Source organism: Pinus tabuliformis, chromosome X (assembly GCF_031772625.1).
Source record: "Pinus tabuliformis cultivar Carrire ecotype Pingquan chromosome X, CPIR1, whole genome shotgun sequence".
NCBI lineage: Eukaryota > Viridiplantae > Streptophyta > Pinopsida > Pinales > Pinaceae > Pinus > Pinus tabuliformis.
In genome coordinates this window covers 1,650,943,382-1,650,956,956 of record NC_142308.1, presented here as the reverse complement: position 1 = coordinate 1,650,956,956, position 13,575 = coordinate 1,650,943,382, and positions in this window count along the sequence as shown.

Genomic DNA, 13,575 nt, shown 5'->3' with positions numbered 1-13,575 from the left:
ATTAAGAATGAAGAGAGATGGATGGACTAACTGGTGTCTTCCGTTTGTCCCTCGATCCGGTTTCTCTTCTCTTTGAGAGTTCCCAGCTACTTGCCTTCTCGCTCGCCCAGCTTCAACAGATTCCTGTGAGATCACAAGAAGGGAACACTACACAAAGACATAGATTCATATTCATAACTAGTTCAGGATTAGAAATAAACTAAACATACTAATGCAATCATACATCAAAGATACATCAGTATATAGGAGAAACCAAGATAGCTTTATTGATGAATAACAAGGTTCAGGAGGAGATACAACCAAGAGAGTTCCAATCCAGCATCTACCTCCCAGCGAATGAAATCCTTTCTTCACCTCCCTTCAAAGCATTAAGCACCCAATGATTCCAATCTCAAACCAACAGCAATTCTTTGCAATAACAAAATTCCAGCCTTCTGGATCTCATGGAGGAGAGATCCATATATAGGTGTTTGGAGAGAGGATGAGTCAGCTTGAGATCTGACTAGTGTCCTCTCCCTCTGTCAGTTCTTGCTTCCACTTGGAGACTAAGAGCCTCTTACTCATCACTTAGTCGAACTCATCAAGGCAAGTGTCATTGGAGAAGATTCTGGAAGCTTCCAGGGTCTTTCCACCTCGTTGAATGAACTTGCCATTTGTCATTTCCCGCTCAGTGCACCCTGGTAGTGCTTCTACCTGCATTGCAGTGCACCTAGCCAGTGTAAACTCTGCATTTCAGCGCAGACAGCTAGTGGAGCCTCTGAATTGATCCTGAATTGACTTGTTTTTGAGCAGTTTCTGGTGGAGAACTTCTGTGAATTGTTGTGGTTTATTAGCCTTGTTCCTCTAGGGGTAGGAACAACATGTTTAGGGACTTTGGATCCCTTGGATTATGGACATTTCATTCTTATAGCTGTAAGGCACAAAAATGTCTATAACAATTGCCCCATAAAGTATGAGGCCGTTTATCGGGTGAAATGCTTTATTAGGAGGATCCGAAGTTCTTTCAATGCTAGGAGGAGACCTGTAATACAATACAATACAATACAATACAATACATTATTTTCATACTTTTTTCATGATCTAGCTGAGGCGGGCATTCCCATGCTCAGCTTTATAAATTCATTTTTCTGTACATAGAACAGACAATCGTCTGATAATAGACTGATAATTTTGATGAAATCATCATCCTTTTGGTAGGATGATTGTCTGCTGCAATGCTGTACATGTCAATGTCTTTATCTTTCCTGAATATATATCGCAGCCCGGATGGATGAAACTAGATCCGAGGTCTTCAATCTTGTCCGATCTTCACTCTAAGTACAAGTCGATCCATGTGAGAATTATTCTGAAGTCGAACATGGAAAGACATCGCTTGATTACCAGTCAATGATGTAAACTGTTAACAAGCGCGAGAGGAATCACCGATAATGAAGATGACCCTCAAGGTACTGCAGTACAATTCACGTGGTGTGAATAGAGGACTTGGCGTCGAACACCACGCAAAATCTTTCGGTCGAAGGTCATTGATGTGTACCTGTCGCCGGAAGTGAGAAACTTTCCATTGAGGCATGCAAGCTTCAAAGTACTGAAGGGGGTGTTCCTAGATCAACTTCTTGGATAATGAGCTGATGTCGACAAGAAGTGATCCGTCAAAGGAGGGCCTTAATGAATCCCACATCAATGACACGGAACGGAGCTAATGATTTTGATGGAGGTGAAAACGATCTGATGACATATGATTCAGGGTGGCGGTCATGAAAGAGTATAATGTATGGTAGTGGATGGGACACAGGTGACTTCTCTGAACGACTTCTCTTGAACATATGGCGACACTTATGCGATGGATCGGTAGCATTACCCCAAATATGGATGGTATGGTGAGACCATGGCGATGTGACCGGCGAATGAAACAACCCGACCCGATTGTGGTACGGAGGAAAAGTGTCATGTTCAAGAGCGACTTGCTACCATCAAAGTTTTCTTGAGTTTCTCCCAATTTTTCCCCAGTCATTGCTGACCAGTACCTCTTTATTTTTGTCAAGCTTGAGGAGGATAACATATGCTTGTTCTATAACTTGCCCTTCGGGCAAGCCCATCGCTATGTTTTAACGAGCCTAGCGATAGTGAAACTCGTTCTCGTCTAAAGACAAGTTTGTCGCTATTTCATGCTTTTAACGAGTCTAACGACAAAGATAACTCGGTCCTTTTCATTTTTAGAGAGTCTAAAAAGGTACGTAAAGTCAACTCCGAAAGTCCTTTTTCGTCATCTAATCCCTTAAGTCCGAAAAAGTATAAAACAATACAGAAGGGATGAGTTTTCGATAGTTTTAACGAGCCGAACAAAACAAGCGCTCGATCTTTTTGTGCAATAATCCCTCAGGTCCAAAAAGATTAAAATCTAGAGGAGGGATAGCACTTCCGGTCGCTTTAACGAGCTGGAAGGCCAAAACTCGGCAATCTTTTCATATTTTACGAGTCAGATGAAAAGAGCTTAAAGAAGACTCGTCTTTTGAGGAACGAGTGATAAAACGGGTTAGCAGCTGATTCCAGGTAAGGGTTGGAATTTTCCAAGCACGGCAGTGTCACAAGGATGGCTAGTGAAATCACTCTTCGCAGCTGTTCCTCAAAATGGGTAAACAATCATATGGAGGTGAACGATCGGCCAATGGAAAAGTGGAGGTGACGGTGCAAACACGACCAAGGCTTTAATGGCTGATGATATTACATTCACGGTGGTTATTTACCGGAATAGTTCATTTTTTAACGAGCTTAAACGTGGGCGGAAACATTTGCTCGATCTTATGTTTATTTTTTAACGAGCATGAACTATGCGCTAAAACTGCTCGGACTTATGTTTATTTTTTAACGAGCATGAACTATGTGCTAAAACTGCTCGATTTTCCAGTCATATGATAAGAATGTCTCATGTAAGATTCCATTTTTTATGGAGCTCGTGCCTCACAAAGCTATGCTCCTGGAATCCTTTCTTTATGCAAGTTCGGAAACGACTAATCCTACGAGTTTAAAGGGTTAGAGGTCCTAAAATTTTAAAAAATAAATAGCCACCCCTTGCTTGCACTCCAAAAGGTTTGCATGCCCCCAGGTATAAAACAGAGTTTCAAGGTTACCTCTACTTCACTTCCGCCAAAACAATTGTTTTACCGAGAGAGGCCTACCTCTTTCAGGTTACCCAAAGATTGTCCTATTAATATTTCAAACAAAACACTTCTTCGGCGATGTCCACCGAGATGAACAAAGGTGAGTGACTCTGTTTTGTCAAACACATAACTTTGACAAAAGAATCTTATTCTAGAACAACCCATGTCTCAATCACGGACGGGGTACGGACTAGTCATATTCTCCCGCGGAAACCTACTCTATACCCAAAGTTTTCCTGTCGAAGCAGACCAGGACGCATGCCCCCTGGGTTCCAGTCTTATCCCTCCGAATTACTCGCGCTCATCGGGAGGACGGACCGTGGGTTGAGACATTTCTTGCGTGAAAAGACCATTTAGGGATGATATATGACTATTTGCGATGCGTGATCCGGGAAATGAAAGCTGGTCCACGAGCTTGACCACTCTTCCTTCGTGCGGAAAACACATTACTCTAAAGAGTGAGGAGACGATGGCTCCCATGCAATATATATAGTCTCGTCCAAGGAGTAGGTTATAATCCAAGGGTCCTTGAATGACCATCACGTTCATTTGAACGGTCTTCCCTCTCAATGTTATGGGCACATTGGGGAGGATCCCTAAAGGTCGACTGGTTCCTTTATCAAAGCCTGTCAGATTTCTCATTTCAGGCAAAAGCGCTGGCGAACCAAGCGCTTTCCAAGCAATGGAGGAAAGGATACTCACAGATGCCCCTTCATCAATGATGGTGCCAGCCATGACCATTATGTATATTTGGACGATAATTCTGAATGGTATGCTTGCTGGCAAACGGGGTCTGCCTAGTTGGTTCCAGTCGAAGGAGACAACTAGGTTGCTTGGTGGTGGGACCGAGTAAACGGCCGGGTATCGCTCTGATGAACTTCCTTCCTGCGATAAAGGAATGGGGGGAGTGCCCCCGTGTTCGTCGGAGTCTGTGTTGATGAAGAGAATTTGGACGGTGTCGTCTTTATTCTCTTCTGTGATGGTATCATTCGAAGATAGAACCTCTGAAGGCAAGACCGGGTCAACTGCCACCTCGACCTTTTGACTTTCGTCAGGTATGGATTCGGATGGTTCATCCTCAATGATAGGTGCTTCGGCTGACCACCTGAGCGGGCCAGCCGGGTTCTCAACTGGTGAAGGACTTGGCAGGAGCTTTTGATATCCAGGAGGGAGTCGCGCTGGTAAAACCGGGCGATCTTTCAAAACTCTTTTAGCATCGTCTAAGAAGGGACAACGGTGGATGGCATGGTCGCCTTCACACAGTTTGCAGGGAAATCTAGCTCTCCCTCTCTGTCCTGTGGCTTCATTTTCACTAGTTGACGGTGTGCTGTCAACATGGCTATCAGAGGTTGACGCCACCGAATTGTGCAAACGGGGAGACTAGTCCCTTAGTATCCGAGGGATGCAGGGACAATCTCTGTGGAAGTGGTCTCCCTTGCATATGACACATGGCGATTTAGGCCTAGTCAGTGCTGTGTGTGGATTTTTGTCAGACGACACTTGTTTTCCCCCAGTCGCTTTTGGCTCCTTCTTCTTTTTCTCTTTCTTCTTCTTTTCCTTCTTCTCCTTAGGAACTTGGTTTTTTGTTTTACCAGTTCCGTCAAGAGAAGAGGAAGGAGGAGAGGAAGAATTAGATGAAGTAGAAGGCTGGTGGGTAACTCTGGTCTGGTCTAACTGTTGATTCAACTGTTCAGGAATAGTGGTGTTCTGAACGACATTGGTTGAGAAGAGCCAGACCGGCAAGCCAATTGTCAGTCCTGGAAGCGACAATGTGGCCATATGGGGCGCACCAACATCTCCCCAAGAGGAGAAGGGACTAGGATTTCCACCAAGGGGAATTCCTTGGTTGGTGTGCTCCATTTCCTCAACCTAAAGATCAACGCAGGAAAAAGGGGTGATTGTTCCGTTTAAAATAAATTTTAACGACGCTTTAGACACAACTTGCTTTTTCAATTTTAAAGAGTCGAGAAAAAGCTAAAGATGACTCTAGTCTCCTTCGATGTTTTAATGAGCCCGAAGTGACAAATGCTCGGATGGACTTTTTCCGTTATAGAGTCTGAAAAAGGCCAAAAGGAACTGCTCTGGAGTTCTAGGTAGAGGGTGTGCCAAACTTTTCGCAAAACCGCAGAATACTTTTTAAGGTACGGGCGGTCAATCTTCCTGAATGCTGTGTTCAGTGCATTGCGATCAGTAGGGCGGCCGACACGGCTTCCTAAGGATAAAGGTTTTATGCCTATAGGGGTCTCCCAATATATACTCGACGGTACGTGGGAGCACAATCCGTACTGGCACTATCATCCCTCAGGAGGAATCACCCACCATCAGCGAGATCGACAGTCACCAGGCTTTACGACGCCGGAACACGTCTCTAGCCTAGACCTCTATGTTGTGCGTTAAGTTACAAAGTGTTGTTAAGTTCATTCAATTTATTTTAGGTTGATCTTTCTTAGAAGTTTGCCTTTTGAGGTTCACCACGAGATGTAGATACAACTCCTAAATGCAATCTAAAAGATGATAAGCAAATTTTATCTCTTTTTCAACAATGAAAATCCTAGCTACAAAGGGAAAAGAAAGACACCATCTTTTCTCAAAGAGCAATCAGCACACTCTAAATGCACTTTTCCTAAATCAAGCATGCAAACTATCAAGATGCAAATGCACAATGCAGGTGTTTTTTTTCCGCTCTCTTAATATTGATGCCTAAAAAGAAAGCTTTTTGTACAACTTTGAATTTGCTTTTAAATGACAAATACAAACAAGTTTACTTTTTCGAAATCAGAAAGGGTAGAAGAGAATACAACACTTTACGACTTTCGAAATGAACACTTGTTTCGACACTTAAAAGAGACAAACTCAAACCAAAAGCAAAAGTAAACGTATAATCAACTGTCAATCAGCCAATGAACTCTCTCCTAAGATCAAAATCAACAGATCTGAATCAAGGGCTACAGGTCGACTATTTCACTCTTGCAAAGGAAAACTGTAAATGACGCCACAAACACATAAAAACACTCACAGTCTTTTTGTACAAAAGGAGGCGGAATTAAAGCAGAGAAAAGGAGTTTCAGATAGGTATACTGACTGATAACAGGCTGCAAAAAACAGAGATAAAACTGAGCTAAAAGAAACAGAGAACCACAGCTGCACAAGGCAAAGACTGATCAGCGCACTCCTAACACAGAGGTTTTGACATTCAGCGTAGGTAGCCTTCACGGGACCTGCGTTGAAATGCAGAACCTCTTCACAGAGTCTACGCTGAAGCAGAAACGAGAGTTGTTTCTGGGTTCTGGGTTACGGTTTGCAGTTAAATCAATAGTTTTTGGCCGGATCAAAGCTATCAATTAGGTACAATCAAAGGGATGATTTGAAGGAGGGCTAAGATCTATCACAAAGGATCATCAAATCATTTGTGAGTCCATTGTTCAGATCATAGATAAATCCAGTGATTGGATCAAAGCAGCAGCTGTCTACTTTGCATCTGAAAATAGCAGATGCAGTTCGATTGCTGCTCTTGAGTCTATGAAACAAACAATGATAGAGACACAAATAAAATGATTAAACAGATCTCCCCAGCGGAGTCGCCAATTTGTTGTGGGGAAAAATGCCTATGCAGGACGATCCTATCCACCTAAGGTGTGACAGTGCCTTAGCAACAAACAGAAACAGCTATTCTAGTATTCTTCCTTTATGAATTAAGAATGAAGAGAGATGGATGGACTAACCAGTGTCTTCCGTTTGTCCCTCGATCCGGTTTCTCTTCTCTTTGAGAGTTCCCAGCTACTTGCCTTCTCGCTCGCCCAGCTGCAACAGATTCCTGTGAGATCACAAGAAGGGAACACTACACAAAGACATAGATTCATATTCATAACTAGTTCAGGATTAGAAATAAACTAAACATACTAATGCAATCATACATCAAAGATACATCAGTATATAGGAGAAACCAAGATAGCTTTATTGATGAATAACAAGGTTCAGGAGGAGATACAACCAAGAGAGTTCCAATCCAGCATCTACCTCCCAGCGAATGAAATCCTTTCTTCACCTCCCTTCAAAGCATTAAGCACCCAATGATTCCAATCTCAAACCAACAGCAATTCTTTGCAATAACAAAATTCCAGCCTTCTGGATCTCATGGAGGAGAGATCCATATATAGATGTTTGGAGAGAGGATGAGTCAGCTTGAGATCTGACTAGTGTCCTCTCCCTCTGTCAGTTCTTGCTTCCACTTGGAGACTAAGAGCCTCTTACTCATCACTTAGTCGAACTCATCAAGGCAAGTGTCATTGGAGAAGATTCTGGAAGCTTCCAGGGTCTTTCCACCTCATTGAATGAACTTGCCATTTGTCATTTCCCGCTCAGCGCACCCTGGTAGTGCTTCTACCTGCGTTGCAGTGCACCTAGCCAGTGTAAACTCTGCATTTCAGCGCAGACAGCTAGTGGAGCCTCTGAATTGATCCTGAATTGACTTGTTTTTAAGCAGTTTCTGGTGGAGAACTTCTGTGAATTGCTGTGGTTTGTTAGCCTTGTTCCTCTAGGGGTAGGAACAACATGTTTAGGGACTTTGGATCCCTTGGATTATGGACATTTCATGCTTATAGCTGTAAGGCACAAAAATGTCTATAACACTTAGGAGCCCTTGGTTTATGGACATTTCATGCTTGGGGTTGTATGGCCCAAAAATGTCTATAACACCAGTGTGGACACAGGTTCATGGTTGGACCCAAGCTTCCCTTGCAAACGGCTCATATTTTCTTTCAAGACTTCATCGGTCGAAGGTTATAACCAAGCAAAGAGAAGACGGACACAAGACTGGCCAAGTGTTGCAGTGTCACAAGACTCTTTAAATCTCAACCACATACTCATTCAAAAGCCAGAACTCGGTAGAGGGCAACACTTATTTACAAAACCAAAAATAGCAGGATACTAAGCAAACAAAACAAACAAAACAGAAATAGAAAATTAAAATGAAAAGACAACAAGCAAGCAAGGTGAGCAAGAAAACAAACCAAACCAAGTCAGCAAGCAAACAAACATGCAAACCAGAAAGAAAAGACAAGTAAGAAAGAAAGCACTACTCCTACTCCTACGCTAATCGGTCAGGGATACATGAAATGAAACTTCCATTGAAGCCACCATAGGCGTACCCGACCTGCAACCACAAAGATACATGCGATTAAAACATATAAAAAATAGTGTGCAATAGAAAATACAAAACTTGACAAACCTGCACACGAGAGAGAAGGTCTCGGCTCTGGGTAGAAAGATGTGTCACACCTACCCAACGCACATGCTTACCTCTTTGGTGACTACCATTTTTCAACAAACCTCTGAGGCCTCTTGCGAGTGTGCGTCCTTTTGCACCAAGTTTCTTAGCGAGTGCGAGGAAGGACTTGTAGAGTTCCATAGTTGTTTTGTTTTGACACCCTTTTTCCACCATTTTCCTCTTTTTCATCATCACTATCAACTCAATAAAGGCAGTGTATCATAGATTTTGATAAGGTAACAACTCTTACATGTCTTATTTTTCATATGCGTTAATGTTCATTATTATTATATTAAATAGTGCATTAGCTATAGAATTAACATGATTCTGCAACCATTTTATAAACCTGCAGCTACCTCCATGATTCGCGGGGTTCTGGTGCTCTAATGAAGTGACTAAGAATAAGGGTAGTTGAGGAATGATTCCCTCATGGATCTTCTCCTATTCGCTTGAGCCAGTTCACCAAAGGGATCACACAGTGGTGCGGTCAAATATATAGGTCAACATGTAGCAGCAAGAGTCCAGGCACAACACAGTTTCTCGATTTTCTTTCCAAATAGCAAATCGACGAAATAACTATTTTCCTGTTTAAGTTTCATATCTTAATTAGGACTGAACATCAGACTTGTAGGCATAGAAGTCCTAACAAATTGAGCACGCATTTTATATAAATATGTACCTTCTGTAAACAATATCAAGGGAGGAAGTATTAAGTTAATTGTTGAAGAATTTGGGAACCATACATTCGTTCTTGTGTTAATTTGAAGTTACTTTTCTGATTCAATGCATACGTGATTGTGAATCATACCTATTGGATGCAGAGGGCCCCTGCAGACAGTCAAGGTTTTAGTTTATTTTCATTTTGTGCTTTAGAATTGCTTTATGTTATCACTGCATTCTAGTTTAATTACTTCATTGTTTTCATTATTTTGTATAAACTCAGTTATCTCGTTTACCATTTCACATTTTGTTATACTTGCAGTCATTTAATAGATCAGTCCTTCATCATAGTTAATCTTTATATGCTTTCTAGAATTAAAATTTATTTCACTCTGCAATTTGTAATTAGAAATTTCTTTCATGCTTTTTAAAATCAGAAATTGTATATATTTCGTAGACAAGATTTTGAATTTCAATACTATGTTTCGTAATAGCAAGTTGTTTATATAGATTCATAGTTTTAGGATGAATAACTTAAGTCATTTTAGAATGATACTCCATTAGACATGATTTGATAAGGTAATCTAACAGTAGTTTAACTCCCATTTGTTCTAACAGTAGTTTAACTTCCATATATTAATTTGTAGAAATTTAACTCTACTAAAAATCTAGATAACAACGAAAATCTCAAAACAAACATAACCATCATCTTACTAAATGAAATAGTAGGCTTCTCTCATATATAGTGCACCTGCACTTCATAATTTTACCAAATCCAGTCGATAATTTATGCTTGCAATTTAAGAACATTAAATTGACTAAACATTTTAGCGTTGTTGCCGGGGAAGTGTAAATAGAAGCCTTAAAAAAAATCAAATAAAAACATGACATGCATAGGGAAAGAGACTCTAGAGGTAGGTTTGTAGGTCGAGGAAGAAGTTTAATTCCTACATCATCACTCACTCCACCACAACCTCGTAGTGCCACACCACCCACACAAACTCGAATTCCATCCATAGCAAGCCAATATAAACTTCCTGAAATCTTAAGATCTGAAATCCAATCTAAAGGTTAACCAACTTCATCAACAGAGGTGGTGATAGAAGAGTATCCTACATATGCAACAACTGGAATAATTTTTCTATCTTCAACTGGAGAACAACTTCTAGCTCAAGAGTTAGAAGTTCCTTTTGAAGAAGAAGAGGAAGAAATTTACTTCAAACCATTGATAGAGGAACCAGAAGAACTAGAAGAGAAACTAGATAATCTTGTTGTACAACCATATATCTCTTCTAAGGAATCCATCATGGCTAAAGAAGGAGAAGGAGAAGTACACAATGTTAATGGTGAACAACATAGGATTAGAGGAGGAGGAGGAGGAATAGAGGAGGTGGAAGAGGGGGTGGTAGAGGTAGAGGAAGAGGAGATCCAAAACCTTTTGGATTCCCTATCCTTGATGAGGATACAACATTAACAATGAAGAACATCTCACCTAGTTTAATTCCTACATCATCACTCACTCCACCACGACCTCGTAGTGCCACACCACCCACACAAACTCGAATTCAATCCATAGCAGGCCAATATAGACTTCCTCAAGTCTTAAGATCCAAAATCCAATATAAAGGTTCACCAACTTCATCAACAGAGGTTGTGATAGAAGAAGATCCTACATCTGGAACAACTAGAATAATTTTTCTATCTTCAACTGGAGAACAACTTCTAGCTCAAGAGTTAGAAGTTCCCTCTAAAGAAGAAGAGGAAGAAATTTACTTCAAACCATTGATAGAGGAACCAGAAGAACTAGAAGAGAAACTAGATAATCTTGTTGTAGAACCATATATCCCTTCTAAGGAATCCATCATAGCTGAAGAAGGAGAAGGAGAAGTACACAATGTTAATGGTGAACAACATAAGATTGGAGGAGGTGGAAGAGGGGGTGGTAGAGGTAGAGGAAAAGGAGATCCATAACCTTTTGGATTCCTTATCCTTGATGAGGATACAACATTAACAATGAAGAAAATCTCACCCTTCATGAATACCCAGAGAAATTTCTCTTTGAATTTAAAGTATTATGCAGATCATATGACTATCTACATGATGCTCAAAAACTAAAATTGTTCCCTGCCACCTGAAAGGATGCAACATTGAAATTGTTTATGAGTCTAGAAACAAATTCTATAAGTACATGGGCACAAATGAAAGATGAATTATTAGAGAAATATAAGGATTATTGTATGCCTCCTAGCATCAAAGATGTAGTCTTCAAAATGGTACAAAAAGAAGATGAGAATCTTGAAGACATTGTCGAAAGATTTGTTTATAATATCAAAAGGGAAAAAATGAACAATCTAGATGATGAGACTTTAAAAGCTCTCTTACTCAAATCCATTAAAGATGAGTGGATTTATCTTCTCAATCTAATGGGAAAAGGAGATATTTATCAGTGACCCTTTGCAGATATCTGTGATCCATGTGTACATATTTCTAGAGGTAAAGCAAGAACAAGAAAAAGTTCAAGGGATCCTCTTTTATCAAGAGTAAATAAATCTACAGTCGGGACAATAAGTAGGGTAGAAATAGGTAGTTTTCTTGATAACTTTAAAACAAATATTTTAGGGTGTCTCGGTGAGAAGATTGACACCCTTAAAATACAAAATAAGCAGAAAGCCGAAAATGCTGAATTATCCATATTTTTTCCTAGGTGTAGAAAGAAACATGCTCTAAGAGAATGTCCTTTAGATTTAAAAAGTAGACAAACCTATGTTATATGTGCCGAAAATCACAATACAAAAGAATGTCCCTCTATACCAAGTCTTAAGGATGTGTTTAGTGAAGAAGGAATGCCAAATTAGGTAGACCCCCTTTACTTTATTGCCAAAAGACCATGGAAAAATCCTCAAACAAATCAAAATCAAGGTTTTAATCCTCAACAATTTGCACAATCTTCACAAAATAATTGGAATCCACCTATGCCATGGCAGCCTTGGGCTCAACCACCACAATCTTGGAATCAAGAATGGAAAAATCCTTATCGAAGATATTCTAAATGTCAACAATATCTGCCACCTTATCCAAATTTTCCACCACAATACTTTCCTCAAACCAACCAGTTACCTTAAGCTCAAGCTCAAAATGCAAATCCACAACTTTCTTTTCTATGTGCACCAAGACCAAATCAATTACCCGTTCAACCACTTCCAAATCCAAACAATAAAACTTCACAACTTGTTTACAACTTAGAAGGACAGAATCCTCAAACTTATATAATAACTCCATTAGATCTAAATAATGTTCAAATAAGGTCTGGTAGAGTATTAGAAAGGAATAAACCATCTATTGTTATTCAGGAAACATAAAAGAATATTTAAAAAGATAATCATAACTCTGAAGAAGAAATTTTCCTTCCTCAGAAAGAAAATATTGAAACAGAAAAAAGTCCCACACATTCTAATAATACTCCTATTATAGAACAACCTTCAGTATCTATCTCAAGACCACCTTTTCCTGAAAAGCTGAAAACCGATAAAGAGTAGAAAAAATAAATCATATTGCCTGATTATGATATGTTAGATGAATTGAAAAATGTTTGTATAAAAAATCCTTTATTACAAGCAATAAAAGAAATATCGATTTTTGCAAAAACAATTAAGGAATTAAGTACTAAAGGATCAGGAAGAAAAGTAAAAGAAATAAAAAGAATTCAATTAGGCGGGAAAATTGCAAATATTATGATGGGGAAGACAACAGTTCAAAAATATTTAGATCCAGGAAACCCCATTATAAAAACACACATCAATGGAACTGAAATACCAAACACTTTGATTGATCTAGGAGCAGCCATAAACATAATGAGCAAACAAACTATGAACAAATTGAATCTTCCTAATCTTCAATAGACATCAACATTGTTACAATTAGCAGACAGGTATGTAATTAAACTTGATGTTGTGTTAGAAGATATATATGTATCCTTAGATTCTCTGGAATATCATGTTGATTTCATGATTCTAACCCCCAAGAATAATTTAGGAGGACATCCATTAATTTTAGGAAGGCCATTGCTAACTACAACTGATGCCTTTATCAGTTGTAGATCAAGAGACATGTTTATCTCAGATGGAATCTCGACAAATAAATTTACATTGTACCCACCTGCAAAAACAATGATAGAAGTAGAAAATCAAGAATGGATGGATGAAGATAATGAAATACAACCAGTTTTTGCTATTGCACAAATAAATGAGGAGGATCAAATTTTAAATTCAATAGAAAATCATGAACCCTCTTTATACTGTGATGATAGTCAAAATTTTCAAGAACAATGTAATATCAAATATCTATCATCTAGACAAATGTCTTTACATTCTATGGAAAAGCTTGGAAATTCTTCAATAGAAATTTTGCCAGGAAAAACCTTGAACATCAATGAAAACCTGGAAGAATTATAGAAAAAGAAACTCGTAGAAATATTATAAAAAAACTCTTCTG